We start from the raw sequence: 15,548 nt of genomic DNA, 5'->3' as shown, positions 1-15,548 counted from the left end.
TAGTGAATCACCATCAAGCGAATTAGATTTCAGTCTGCGATTAGGTTACAGATTCAGCGGACACTGATGAGTCAGTGGCCTGTGACACAACTTCAAGGCAGCGTGTGAGACTGACATTGCCCTGTTATTATGCACTTCCATGAAAGTCGTTAACACTAGGCTGAACAACGTACATGTGGAGATTCTCACTCATCCAGTTCTAGAAGTGCTACACAGTTGCCTTTTACTGACACACATACATAATGTATGTAACAGCGATGATACTCCAATTAGTTTCGGATGGTATTTTCTTTATTAAGGAGTCACAGCAGGGTAGACGCAACTGATAAAATAAATGATGGGTGCAGGTTTCTTTACAGTGAGCTAATGAGCAAGCGTCGACAATAGTTAGTAGTAGTGTTCAATTGCAGCTGCATCTACCCTGCTGTGACATGTGACGCACTGCTGGGTGTGTTATGATGTCACTTCCAGTCAGTAAGCAATCACAGGCGCTCACTTCTAGGAAAGTTTCGAAAGATCTGGACGTCTTAGGGACCAAATTGGAGGGGCTCCTTGCAGTCAAATAAGTCTAGTGTCCTGCCACTGTAATAGCTAGATTTATCTTGTTTTTCTGAGGTTATTTTAGCATCTATGTGTGAAAGTACTTTACACCTCCGCGTAATGTGCCTCTGCTTTGCTTCTGCCCCTCACAGCACCCTGTGTACCCTCTGTCCTATCTGTGTGGGTGACAGAACAGATCGATGGGATGAGAGTGGAAAAATATTGTGGAAGATTCTCTGGTAATTATGACGGTAGACCGATCATCTCCCGTAACACTGATGATTCATGGATGTTTACAATCGCAGGCTAGAGCCCAGAGGGAAGAAAAAGTCAGGTATACACGCAGCAGGAGGAGGAGGAACCGGCTGAGCAACATCACCTACCGAAGAAGACGAAAGAGAGAGAGACAGAGAGAGAGACGGAGGTGTTGTTTGATGAGTGGGTGGCTGGGGAATTTAACCCAGGGGTTTTAATGCCAGCTGATCTTGAAAGTATGAAGGAAGCTTCGCAGTGAAACAACGTTGTTTCTCCTCAACCTGGGCGTGGCTCACTCATTCTCGTCAACAGCAAAGTCATTGTGCCCACGTTAATGCGTTCATTCAAATGACCAATATCAGCAAGCAAGCAAGCAGACCATGTCTGAGAGGAGAGAGACAATCCTGTTTTGGTGAGCTTGATGGAACTTGAGCTGTAACATAAAGTAGATGTACCTTTTATATTGTTCTAAATGTATTTATATAGTAGCGATATGGCCGGTAGGCTATGGAATATTAGATCTTTAGAATTTGTGTCAAAACAAACGTGTTTTAACTGATATATTTCCCCTATATTGTTTTGATTTCCTTAAGGCTATCCTTTTCAATTATATATTTATGACTTCCTCTCAGAATCAAGAAACTACATTACAGTAAGATGTTTTCTAAATCTAAATGTGTCTGAATGCCTGTCTTTCTCGACCTCCCCTCTTTCCTCTATAAATGTAAAAGCAGATTAGATCAATCCCATTAGACACCAATCCAGTCACCTTCTGACCATATGGTCTAAGGCTCACACGTCCCTACAGCTCCTTCGGCACACTGAATTCTGTTCTCTGAACCACACACATAAGATGGTGTTTCCCTTCTCCTCTCTCCTTAAGAGAGAACGAGCCTAAGCCTTTAGACCATAAGGAGCCACAGCAGGACTTCTGGTGGTTAGCGTGGGACGAGTGGGGTGACGGCTCCTTGATTGCCACGAAGGTTAACAAATCTTGCCAGGTTTGACTCAAAGTGTAGACATCTCTCTGTCTATCTCTGTCTTGATGTTGTCATGTGGATACCTGTGATTAGATGCAATTAGCTTTATAGTGTTCTTGCAGTCAGCTGCATATGCAGACAAATCATATGAGCGACAAAAGCACAGTTTGTTTAAGGGAGTAAACTCACCTGAGCTATGTTTGGATTTCTGCCTCCACCCTATTAAAATATAGATGAATAGAATATAATCTGGGACAATTTCGGTTTGAACAGTTCAATGGTGTCTTTCCAGAAACAGTGTTACAGAGTTACAGAGAATAGCACAAACACCTTACTGGGAACAGTCTTCACTGGAGATACTTAGTCTTATCCCCTGGGCTCTTATCGGTCCCAGGTAGGGGCTTGGGTAGGCGCCGATACAGCCAAGGGTGTCTGAGGGCCTGGCTAGGGGTGATGCGAGACGAGGGGTCCCAGTCCAAACACTTCTTTAGAAAGTCAGTAAAGGTGGGGTCCTCGCAGCCCTTGAGCGCAGCACTCCACTCCTTGCTACCTGGAGGACCTCTTAGAAAAAATAGTCTCTAAGGTGGAAGTATGTAGATTATCCAGCATGGATATGTATGGTTATGTCATTTTAAAGTTTAGTTTATCTACACATATTGGCTGTACGTTTTGGTATTTTGGCTTTGATTGGGAGCTTAACTAGGACCAAAGTAGAACACCTGTGAAAGGAATTAATACTTTTTTCTCTACTAGTTCTTCACAGGCTTTTTTTCTAGATGATGCAACCAAAAACATACAATGCTTCTTTAACCTTGCAGTTCAACAACATAAATCTGAATGATTGTTACTTTTACATTGCTTTAGATATGTCACGGTATATTTTGCTTGTAAGGCTTCAAAGTGTCTGTCTGCTAACTTGAACTTGGTACTTTGCATTTTTCTTCATTCTTCTGTGACAGACGATTTACTCAACCTGTATTTAGGGATGTGACAGAGTGACTTGAAAACTTGGAGGATCTCCCTCAGGGCTGGCAGAGGTTATATGCTGTTTTTTTTGTTCACATATTTCAATGTTATAAAAGAAAAAATGTTTTATGTGGTTTGTTTGATGTCACCGCAAGCTCTGTCGTGATCCACCAGTAGGAACTCGTGTTGTCTGGACTGAAGCTTCAACCAGAACAGTGACTCACTGCTCCACTGCGCTACAACGCGGGGTCCTCTGGACTTCACTCCTTCATTTACACAAGCCTTTTTTTGCTGGATCTTGGAACGGACAATACAGTCACACACACAACTATAAACACACACAGTCCTGGGTCACAGAGTGCAGACACACACCAGAGCTATGCGAATGGTCTGGCTTTGGCCCACTGGGACAGCTGAGGTTCGAACCAGGCGATGGAAGCAGCAGGAGAATGCCACATTAGTCCCCCCTGTTGCACCAACACACACACACACACACACACACACACACACACACACACACACACACACACACACACACACACACACACACACACACACACACACACACACACACACACACACACACACACACACTCACAGACAGACAGACAGACAGACAGAGAAGGACAACACATGTCCCCACATGAACACAAGAAGCTAACTGTTCCTTACTCATACTCGCACAAGTCACACACAAATGCACAGCTGAGCACATGTCTATACAAGCTGAACAGATGCAGATCGTTGGGAGAGGTGGGGTTGTGCTCCTGGAACATTTGCCCACCCAACCCCCAATTCCACACAGACTGCAATGCAGAGGAGCTGTGCACGTGTGCATGTTGTGTGATTTTGTTTGCAAAAGGCATTTTGTTGAGACCTTTAACTTCATCTTACTAGTTGAAACCTCAGCTGCCTGTCTCTTCCTACAGTTACTGTATTTGCTGCCTGCATATGCAGCCCCCATATTTAGGTTTTCAGTTTCCTTGTCTTGTTTACATGACCCGACTGGGTCACAGTTGGGACTGGAATAGAGAATGACTCATCCCCTGTCTACAGAGATGAATCTGACTGTCTGTTTCTCTATACGTGTGTGTTTTTGTGTGTGTAAGTTCACATGTTTTTATGGTTGTGTCTCTCCAGTTCTCTTATAGCCTCAAGGTAGCAGGTCTGCCTGGCAACACTCTGGGAAGAAGAAGCTCCTAGGGCACATCACAGCACTCCTTTTGCAATATCTGTAAACCCACCTACTCAAAAGCTCTGCGGAGATTATTTTCCAGCCTGTTCTTCTTCGAGGCGTATGAATATATTTATTATAAAACATGTAGTTCAGATGTTTATTCTCGATCAAAATACTCATGTTCTTAGCCTCTGTGAAGAAAGGGAGGTGGAGACAGCATGTATGTCCTTATATGTACTCAATGGAAGCCATAAACGGCTACTTCACCGAGCATGGCACAACAACTGCCCTCAGAAGACTTCATAAAACACATTTTACTGTATGATGCAAACCCCCCCTTTTCTCTTTTGTCTACGTGTTCTCCCACTCTTTTCCTCACACACATCTACTTCCACACTTCCGTGTTTACAGTATTTAAGGTCGAGCGGGGTGAACCAAGACTGTCCACTTTCAAAATGTCACTGTGATGCTACTGTAGCTTTGCCAAATCTTGGCCTTTGCTAAGCTACCTTTAGTTTATCTCTCCTTGGGGCTCAAGTCAATACTGACATTCAAGTCACTTCACATGATCACATGATCAATCTAGTGTGGCGTTATTTGTAAATCAGGTGAATTACATTTGTAAAGCCAAAAAAAGAAAAAGCAACAAGAACATGCAAATGTCTGGCACTAGCCAGGCCTTCCATGTTTGTGGCCTCATGAGTACACGCCACAAGCTCATAGGTTTGCATAAGTGCATGCATAGAGTAAACACAGACTCAACAGTTTCTGTCACATGCCACGTCGTGATCTTTCATTTAAACTGCTTTTCCAAGAATAACATTCAATGTTCCGTGTTATCCAGCACGAACACTGTCTGTGAAATTGCCATTTTGTGCTACTGTCGGTCAACAAAAACATCAATTTAGTGTGCTTCAGTCTGTCCGTTTGCACTTTGAATGCTCTCATAACTGCCAGTCCTTCATCACTAACAGATACTTGGAAAGTCAATTCAATGCTGATTATAGTTAATCTAGTTTGAAGACGACACACTGCATTACTTTGTCACAAGGGAGAAACGCTCCTTTGAAATGTTCCCTGAAGGCATTAAACAGTACATTACATGGCAATGTTTGTAAGACAGGACGGCACCAGCAGTGTACACAGTAGATAGCTATATATATGCTTATATGTTTGTCTGTAGGGGGAGCCTCATTGGCCTCATTCTCTCCAATGTCCTCTTTCTCTCCCCCAGTCCTCTCTCCTTTGTAGCAGCTGCTGGGTGAATTGTTGTCCTAAGAGCTTTTTCCATGGCAGAGTGTGGAGAGCCAGTCTGCTTCTGACAGGAAGCATGCTGACCTACTGAGGAGAGGAGAAGAGAGAGGAAGGTTTCCTTTGGCAGCCAAAATGATGATCACATGGTGCATTGTCCTTTTCCTTTATCTCCTGTCTGGCACACACACACACCCACAAATACCTCTGAGGGAGAGTGAGGAAATGTTTGAACACAACGCATCAGCTTGGCATCAATAATTCAGTCATTCTGCACTGCGTTAATGTTCGTGTTTCACTGATGGCTGAATACAGAAACTCTGACTTGGAGCATGGAGTTGAGAGGAAAACTGGCTGCTTTGTAAAACATCACAGAACTATTGAGAACCTTGCGGGCAGAAACATTTTAGAAGTGCTAAAAGACTAACAGATGAATTTGAGAGTGTAATGTGGATTTTTTGGTCTGTTTTTAGTGTTTTTCCAGTGTTAAAGGAACAGACATTCTGGGAAATACACATATTCACTTTCTGGTTAGACATTAAGATTGACTATAATATTTGTCCATCCATTACGAGACTCCAGCCAGCAGCCAGTTAACTTAGCTTAGCAGAGAGGGAAAAACAACTAGGCTGGTTCTGTCCCACAGGGGGGACAAGGGGTTTTTCTAAGCTATATGACTTTCCGATCCACAGTTTGGGCTGAGTATACTGGTCCCCTTACTCTAAAATGAATGTATTTTGTCATTTCAGATTTCTGCTTTAACACTGTTGTCCCACAGATTACTAAGAACCCATGTGCACGTATTAGAAGAAGAGACTTTTCTCATGGTAGTTGTATGGCGCACACTGCACAGAGTCAAGACTTGGCTTAGACACAAATAAATACAAAAGAAAGCAGTGTGAGGCCTGCTGGACTGAACACTGGTAGTCTCTCTCTATGTTTTCTATGTTTTCTGAGTGCATTAAGTCCCATGTTCAAGAGTTCAGGGTTTAATGCTATTAATCTTGTCTGTTAGTGAAATGTACGCTAAAAATGTGAGGCAGGCATTGCAGTATTATGTACAGTATACTGTACAGGCAGTATAGACGAAGAGTCAATAATGACGTCTTATTTATATTGCTTACATGAAAATAGCACGGGTTCACATCTTATAGATAAGTAGGTGGACATACTGTATAATATGTATGTCAGTAGTAGGGACAGCTCAGACTTGGGGAATATATGTTTGAGGAGTGTGCTCCAGGAATGGAAATCCACACCAGTGGAGCATGCTGGTCTGTGGGTCAGACAACCGTAAAAGGGCATAGTAGAGGCAGAGGACCATCATACCAGCCCTGCACCCTGCACATGCACACACATCTATGTGGGTGTGTGCATCTGTGGTGGTGATGGGGGGGGGGTTGTAGTGCCAGCTGGGCAGCTTAAATATAGTGCAGAGTGGGGCATCACAACTGCACGGGACTCTAGAAACACATGACCGCCAGTCCAACAGTAATTCACAGCGGATTTCTCTCTTGTGTTGACTGACAAGATGAGAAAGGGTGACGATTAAACTGAGTTATCTTACAGGGCCCTCTCTGAGCTATCTGTCTTTAATGATAAAGACTGGTAGAAGCGAAGTGAATGTGCTGTGTGCAGGTTAGGGGCAGTGTTACAGGTGTCACAGGGCCAGTAAGATGAGGAGTTCAGAGTCTGTGTGTGAAGCGGGCCGAGCAGACATCCAGGGCCAGTGGGGCAGTAGGCTGAGTGTGGGAGGTGAAACGTGATGGGGATCAGACTGGTAGGATTAAAGAGCATCGGACTGACCTCTGCTAAAGAACAGAACAGAGGGAAGGGATGATGAAGAACTGGGAGGGGGCTGCAGGAACAGCTGCTCATTAAAGATGCAACACTGTACACCCTCCTCTCCACACAACACATACACACACAATCATACGTTACCTCATGTGCACACACAGGTGTACAGAAACATGCTGCACCCAGTCAACATACACCAACATAAACTATGGGAGTGATTTATATTGGAGGATAATCTCATGTACAAAGTGGCTCTTTCACCTCACGTAATCTCAGTTTGGATTAAAATGGATTATTGGATTACAAATGAGGGAGGGAGAAGAAACGTAGGTCTTACTTCCTTTCACCATTATATAGCATGTATATCTGTATATAGTTCTAGTTTTTCTAATGACTTTGTGACTTCTGCTATGCAAGCTCATGACACTGTCCCCGCTTTCCCTCCATTTCTCATATTTCTGGGCTACTCCTAGTCAGAAGATTGATACCACTCTCACGTCTGTACGATAAATATTAAGATACTGCCAGCAGCAGTTACTTTAGCTTTGCCTGGCTCTGTCCGCAGGTAACAAAATCTGCACATGGTGAAGATCACAGATGAAAGCTTTATATCTTGTTTGTTTAATCCGGAAAAAGTGTAAAAATAACATTGACGTTGTTTTGTTGTTGTTTGTGTCTGTAAACTACACAAGATCGTATAGCTCTTCACATGTTATTTAGCAAGAAAGAGACAATAAAACAGACAAATTGAGCAGACTTTGAGGATTGAACTGAGAAGAGAACAGACAGCCACAACAGGCTGAGAGTCAAGTACCATCTGTCTGAATAGACTTGACTAGTGGAGAAGGAGAAAATGTGGGTAGTCACTGAGACATTTCTTGATTTAACAGACAGACAAGTTGAATTGAAATTAATGCAGAAGCACAAAGTTCCAGTGTAACCATTATGTCAGTCTGTCATGGACATACAGAGCTGCAGATAGCATATGTACACTAATTTTACACACACACACACACACACACACACACACACCTAGATAGGAAAGTCATATTCACAGTCACTATATGTACATATGCATGAAAGGTAAATATATACCTAAATATTCTGGCTATATAGTGGCATTCAGGGTCAGTGGCCTGGAGTGAATCATGGAGAGAAAAGGCAGCATGGCGTTGTTGTGTCTGTGAGGAAACCAGTGTTGTGCCAAAGCACCGATAACTGCAGAGACTCATTCTGTGCGGGAGAAATGGAGCATCCTGCTGTCCAATGTCTCTGGCTCAGCAGAATCAGACCTGTGTATGCGTGCAAATGTGAGATAGAAACAGGAGACAGGGAGAGCTACAAGTACGTAAGTGAAAACGTGTGGGTGAGTGTGAACAGTGTGTGTGGGGTTGTTTGTTAGTGAGGTGGATTTGAAATTAGGGCATTCTTTACAGCTGAGCAGGACAGAAGACGAGCTGGCAACAGAAGTAGGCTAAATAATCATCCCCTAACATGAAATGGTCTCTTGTTTATTGGGGCAAGAAGGGGGACAGGAATGTCCATGTGACTAAAACGTGAGAGCAACTGCTCACACATAAGCTAACAAGTTGTTGTCCCACTAACCTCAAAAGAAAAAGAATAAATGTACAGCGGGTCATTCCTCATGTTTCTAGTCTCTTTAACCAATTGTCATTCATTTTATTTTATGTTGTTAAGTTTTCCTTGTTCTTGCATCAATTCCACACATCCATCCATCTCTTTGTTTCTCTTTTATTCACCCAAAACATTTCCTAATGTCAGCTCCACAGCAGGCCTGGGGTCAGTTTGGGAAGGCCAACACACGCAACCACTGAGGGCCCTCGTGCCTCAACAGGGACCCATGTTGTTCAGGCTCTGTTCATGGATGAAAGAGGGATTCCAGTGGCGGTCACATGCTCCCCGCAGGGCTATAGAGGAGGCCACCCATTTCATGGATGAGGAGCCGTACATGGTTTCCTTTGTGTGGATGCATGTGCAGATTTCTATGGCATTGTGCAGCTCTTCTGTTAAAGGCAACCTGTGCACAACGCGTGCCTTTTCATGTCTGTTTTCACATGTACAGGTGTGTGTGTGTGTGTGTGTGTGTGTGTGTGTGTGTGTGTGTGTGTGTGTGTGTGTGTGTGTGTGTGTGTGTGTGTGTGTGTGTGTGTGTGGTGTGTGTGTGTGTGTGTGTGTGTGTGTGTGTGTGTGTGTACTTGTACCTCCTATTTAGTGAGGACGGGAACAAGATTTTAACCAACAAAATGAGGACATTTTGGCCAGTCCTAACAACTTCAAAGGGCTGTTTGAAGGTTAAGATTTAGTTTTAAGGGTTAGGGTCAGCATTTCAGTTGTGATGGTTAAGGTTAGGGTATGGATCCAGGGAACGCATTATGTCAATGATGGTCCTCACAACTATAGAAGTACAAGGATGTGTGTGTTTGTGTGTGTGTGTGTGTGTGTGACAGAGAGAAAGAAAAGAGAAATCAGTGTTTTCTTTTAAGTGAAAACCACTAGCCGGCAAACATGTTCCATGAGAAAAATGTGAATGTACCACTGTTGAAGTTATACTTAAATATATATGAGCTAGTTTAATAAATTATATTGAATAGACTCCTGCAGCACACCCCACACATATACACCCCCCCCCCCCTCACCACACACACACACACACACACACCTGCAGGCCGTGGTGCACTTCCACCAGGCCTGTGTTGCAGAGCGGAGTTTAGAAGTGACTTTGCTCACTCTGCACCGCTCCATCACAAGAATGGATCGCCTTGGAGCCGATAATGTCCGTGACTTGTCAGTGGGATTTTTATGACCTTATGTATGTGTGTGAAAATGAGAAAGGGAGGAGGAGGAGGGAGCTTAGTCAGTTGCTGCCTTTTAGAGCTCTAGTCTCTGAGGAACTGTACATCCATCTCCAACGCAACCAGAAAAGGAGGAAATCACCTCTCCTTTCCGTTTTATCATGCTTCACTGAGGTGAACCAGTCCAGGAACAAATCACGACGCAAATAGAGCAACAAGTAAACAGGCTGACAGGCAGACTGACTGATAGACAAAGTTTCTGGTTTCTGCAGAGTCTCGTTTAAGGCTATGTTAAGAAGGGCCATGCGTAAACAAATGCATTGCAGTGGTTGAAGGATGGAGATAAAGCAGGGTAAAATGAGATCATATGTAAATGCGGGTTTGTGGTGCTCTACATGGCAATTAGAGAGAGATGGAGAGACAAAGAAAAAAGAGCAAGCGCGAGAGAGAGAGCTCATACAGGGTATTCACAAGGGTGTGTGTGTGTCTCTGTGCATCACAGGGGTGAGCAGGTTCAACAGGTCCCATGGTGGGGTGGGGAGGCTCGCGAGTGTTCAGGTGCTAGAATCCTATATCAGAGCCAGTGCTGACCATGGGTCTATATCAGGATCCGGCTAGGGTTTCAGCCCCAGGCAGCGATGGAGGATTATTCGCACAAAGACGGGTTCTGGCCAGCTTGAAATAACTGATCCAAACTTGCTCCAACTTTCGCACACTAATGAAGAAGAGGGGGAGGGAAGGGGGGTGGGGGTGGGGTGCACCTCTTGCCCCCGAGATTTCCTTCCTGTCAGGAGGTTAAAAGAAGTGCTGTGAAACTGGAGAGAGTGTCGAGGGAGTGTTCTGGGAAGGAATGGAGAAAAGGAAAATGTCAGCATGCCAGATTCTACAGTTTTGTGCTCAGGGCCAAGCATTCCTGATCCCTGTACACCAGCGCAAACCTTGGTACACTGGCACATGACCCAACAGAAATCTGCAATGTATAGTGTGATTTGAGCATTCTGGTCACTCTGATTAAAGTGAATTGTCGTTGGAGCCATGACACTTCTCCTCCCCAGGGAGGGCACTGTACTGAATAGACCGTCCTGGGTGTCTGGGGGAGCAGCTATAAGTGATCCTGAAGCTATGCAAAGTGTGTATGTGTGCAAGTGCATGTGTGTGTACATGTGTCTAGGTGCATGTGTACTTGTACTAAAGGTGTTTTAAAAGGTGTGCGTACACAGTGGGGAGAACAAGTATTTGATACACTGCTGATTTTGCAGGTTTTCCTACTTACAAAGCATGTAGAGGTCTGTAATTTTTATCATAGGTACACTTCAACTGTGAGAGAACGAAACAAAAATCCAGAAAATCACATTGTATGATTTTTAAATAATTAATTTGCATGACATAAGTATTTGATACATCAGAAAAGCAGAACTTAATATTTGGTACAGAAAGCTCTGTTTGCAATTACTGAGAGCATACGTTTCCTGTAGTTCCTGACCAGGTTTGCACACACTGCATCAGGGATTTTGGCCCACTCCTCCATACAGACCTTCTCCAGATCCTTCAGGTTTTGGGGCCGTCGCTGGGCAATACAGACTTTCAGCTCCCTCCAAAGATTTTCTATTGGGTTCAGGTCTGGAGACTGGCTAGGCCACTCCAGGACCCTTCTTACGGAGCCACTCCTTAGTTGCCCTGGCTTTGTGTTTCGGGTCATTCTCATGCTGGAAGACCCAGCCACGACCCATCTTCAATGCTTTTGGGAATGCTGAGGGAAGGAGGTTGTTGGCAAAGATCTCGCGATACATGGCCCCATCCATCCTCCCCTCAATACGGTGCAGTCGTCCTGTCCCCTTTGCAGAAAAGCATCCCCAAAGAATGATGTTTCCACCTCCATGCTTCACGGTTGGGATGGTGTTCTTGGGGTTGTACTCATCCTTCTTCTTCCTCCAAACACGGCGAGTGGAGTTTAGACCATAAAGCTCTATTTTTGTCTCATCAGACCACATGACCTTCTCCCATTCCTCCTCTGGATCATCCAGATGGTCATTGGCAAACTACAGACGGGCCTGGACATGCGCTGGCTTGAGCAGGGGGATCTTACGTGCGCTGCAGGATTTTAATCCATGACGGCGTAGTGCGTTACTAATGGTTTTCTTTGAGACTGTGGTCCCAGTTCTCTTAAGATCATTGACCAGGTCCTGCCATATAGTTCTGGGCTGATCCCTCACCTTCCTCATGATCATTGATGCCCCACGAGGTGAGATCTTGCATTGAGCCCCAGACCAATGGAGATTGACTGTCATCTTGAACTTCTTCCATTTTCTAATAATTGCGCCAACAGTTGTTGCCTTCTCACCAAGCTGCTCCCAACCTTGTGCAGGTCTACAATTTTATCCCTGATGTCCTTACACAGCTCTCTGGTCTTGGCCATTGTGGAGTGGTTGGAGTCTGTTTGATTGAATGTGTGGACAGGTGTCTTTTATACAGGTAACGAGTTCAAACAGGTGCAGTTAATATAGGTAATGAGTGGAGAACAGGAGGGCTTCTTAAAGAAGAACTAACAGGTCTGTGAGAGCCGGAGTTCTTACTGGTTGGTAGGAGATCGAATACTTATGTCATGCAATAAAATGCAAATTAATTATTTAAAAATCATACAATGTGATTTTCTGGATTTTTGTTTTAGATTCCGTCTCTCACAGTTGAAGTGTACCTATGATAAAAATTACAGACCTCTACATGCTTTGTAAGTAGGAAAACCTGAAAAATCAGCAGTGTATCAAATATTTGTTCTCCCCACTGTATATGAGATCCATGAGGACATGTGATGTGCCTCTCTTACATAACTGAGGATAACAGTGAAATGTAACCAAATGGAAACTAAGCTTAAGGATGACGTCACTCCTCCGTGCTCTGTCAGCAAACTTTCTATAGGTTGGGAAGTTTAATAATAGCCGTAGTACATTTATTTATCAGTAAATGAAGGAATATTATAAAGCTCACAGGCCGTTACCCTAAAGCCATTAATGGGGATTTTACAAAAATGGGGATTACTTGTTGTTCAGGTGTAACATAATGTGTGCTGTAGATTGGAACAGCATTTTCAAACTCACAGGAAGTTAATAGTTCATGTCGAGTTATGTGTACATAATGAATTTTATTAGCATAGAAGAAGCAAGAACATAATTGTTGACAAACGTTATCAAGGTTATGATTGTGCAGACCAGATTACTTGTTTTTCCTAGCCGCCAAGCTAGGAAAGCTTATGTTTTAAGTCTCTCAGATCACAATTACGCGTTGCTGAAGTGCAGTTTAATTTAATGTCAAACAATTCTTGAAAGTCCATTCAGCCATCATACATAACACTTTAGAGGTAAGAAGTTATGAAAGGAGTAGCAGACAAGAATCACTTCATCTGTTGAAAACAGTTGCATGTTGTCTTCTGCTGCTCTGGAGGAACTTCTGATAAAAAAGGGTGAGCACTAGGCCTACTTTTAGTTAGTTTTAGTTTCTTCTACATAGATTTTGGAGAAAAAGACTGCTACATGGATGTCAGTTAAAACAAATTTTTCTAGTACTAAATTAGGGTGATACAGCACATCTGTAACGTTACCTAATCTATAAACCTAAGCTATCTCACTAGAATGGAACGGGGAAGCCCTAAATGTGACACAGGCAGTCACTAGTTTCTGTCTCTGACAGTAGTGTGGATTTCCAATTGCACCACATGTTAAAGGCTTTCTAACAATGTGCAAAAACTAAATCCTAATTTCACACCTTAAACTTATTAAAACTTTTCAAGTTTACAGTAAACAAGATCTAGAAGTCAAGACGAAGAGAGATGGCAGTGGACACAAGTAAGTTCCCATAGGTGGAAGTAGAGAGGAGGATCTGAATCTTCTCCATCCTACATTCACAAGACTAGTGTGTACTGTAGATGACCCGGGAGTATCACATCTTACAACACATCTTTATTCAGTTTGTCCTGTGAGTTCTGTAAACATTGTTTAAACAACATTTGTTCTCTTAATGGTTTAATTTCCATGGGTGCACGGCAGAGGTGATCTGAAGCCCTTAGAGAAATCCAATTTCATTAAGTCTAACCGTGTACAAATAAACAGAGGTCAGCTGAGTGCATCGCTTAGCTGACAACAAGACCAAAGCATATGCATTGTTGGGAAAAGAGGGTTTCAGATTCAGCAGGCAACAGCTTGACTCACACAACTGTGTCATTACCCTACATACTAAAGCATTTCAACAATGAATTCTTCAAACCACCATTTTTGACTGAGATTGAGGATTAGATTTTAGTTCGGTGTCAGACACATGGTCAGTGATAATACATTTAAAACCATTTGTGTGACTATGTGTCCCACACTGTATTGTCCCATGAGATAAACCCTATTCAGTGGCTTCATGCAGGTTCAAAAGCACTTTCACTGCAAACACTGAATTGAGCTTTAACATCGTTTCATGGCAAGGATTTGGTTCTAAAAAAAACGTAAACTGGTCTGCCATCTAGTGGTTACAAGAAGTGCTGCATTTCAGTTCCAAATGGATCACAGTCAGGAGTCCAAGAAATACACAGAGCAGAGAAAGTGTTTCAGAAATCAGAGTAAAAAACAGAGAATATGAGATGTGTGGTCTGTTGATGTGAGATAATATAAGATTAAAATGGACATGTAAAATGGTATGAAATTACTGTGATTACTGTGACCCTGGAGAAAATGATACACACGGTACCTGTAGCCATCCTACAAAGGCTTGTTTAAAGATGAACATTTAGAAAATAAGGTAATATGATGTTCTTGGAGTCAGGGTCTTTATTCACTGTCAATGATTAATTTATATGCTAGATAAATTAATTAAACTTTAAAGTCAAAATGCACAATTTGACCAATCAAACTGAATCTGTGACAAAGAAAACTGCTGAGAGGACATGTGTTTGATTCATACTATCTAATGTTCGTTCTAAGAAAATGTACAGCCAGGTGACATTTTTGGATTTTCCACTGTCTTGAAAATTGAGCTATAATCATGCATCAATGACACTATCTTAGTCAAAAAAGAATGCACTGTTGACTAATTTTGCCTATATTTTGTATTAATCTTTGAATACAGATTGGTAGTAAGCTGAAAGGCTACAAGACTGTGCTCTGTTAATGTTGTAGCCATTCAGGTTTCGGAACTGTATTTAAGACGTGGAAAGGGACAGACAGAAGAATAAAAGACAGGGACGCTCTTTTTGGACTCATGATTTCTAAAACCCCACGTTTAGAGGCAGATATTTGGCTGAGAGTCTTACCTTTTGACAGTAGCCAAAAGCCAGAAAAAAATAAGAAACACGTAAAACCGAAGAATAAAGTAGATCAAAATGAGGCACGTGTGAATTCAGTTTAATTAGGAAAAGCAGACCCCATAGCTCTCTAACCTTGAGGTAACCTATACGGCCAGATTACGGGGTGTATTTTTGTCCCTCTCTCTTTTACTATCCAAGCATTTCAAGTGTTTCTTCTCTTCAGCACAGCAGAGGTTTAATCTGCCATCTTTCCCGTGTGGAGAATTTAATTTCCCTTTGTTAAGGCATGTAGCGTGACGTTGAGGCCAACATACAGACTGAAGACCTAAAAATACATAGATATAAAACGTTACTTCTTTGACTGCCTTACGTTGAACCCCTTCCCCCTTGTGTCCCCTCGGTTTCATGACGCTGTTACGTAAGTCTCTTCCTCTGCTTCTCCTTTAAGCGGAGAAAGGCCCTCGCCATGACGTCAGGAGTCAAACCTG

The sequence above is a fragment of the Micropterus salmoides genome, unplaced genomic scaffold (genome assembly GCF_014851395.1).
Source record: "Micropterus salmoides isolate LMB-PRFRI ecotype aquatic unplaced genomic scaffold, ASM1485139v1 Ms_hic_scaffold_4, whole genome shotgun sequence".
Classification (NCBI taxonomy): domain Eukaryota; kingdom Metazoa; phylum Chordata; class Actinopteri; order Centrarchiformes; family Centrarchidae; genus Micropterus; species Micropterus salmoides.
The sequence above is the reverse complement of the archived record's forward strand: the minus strand, read 5'-3'. Positions refer to the sequence as shown.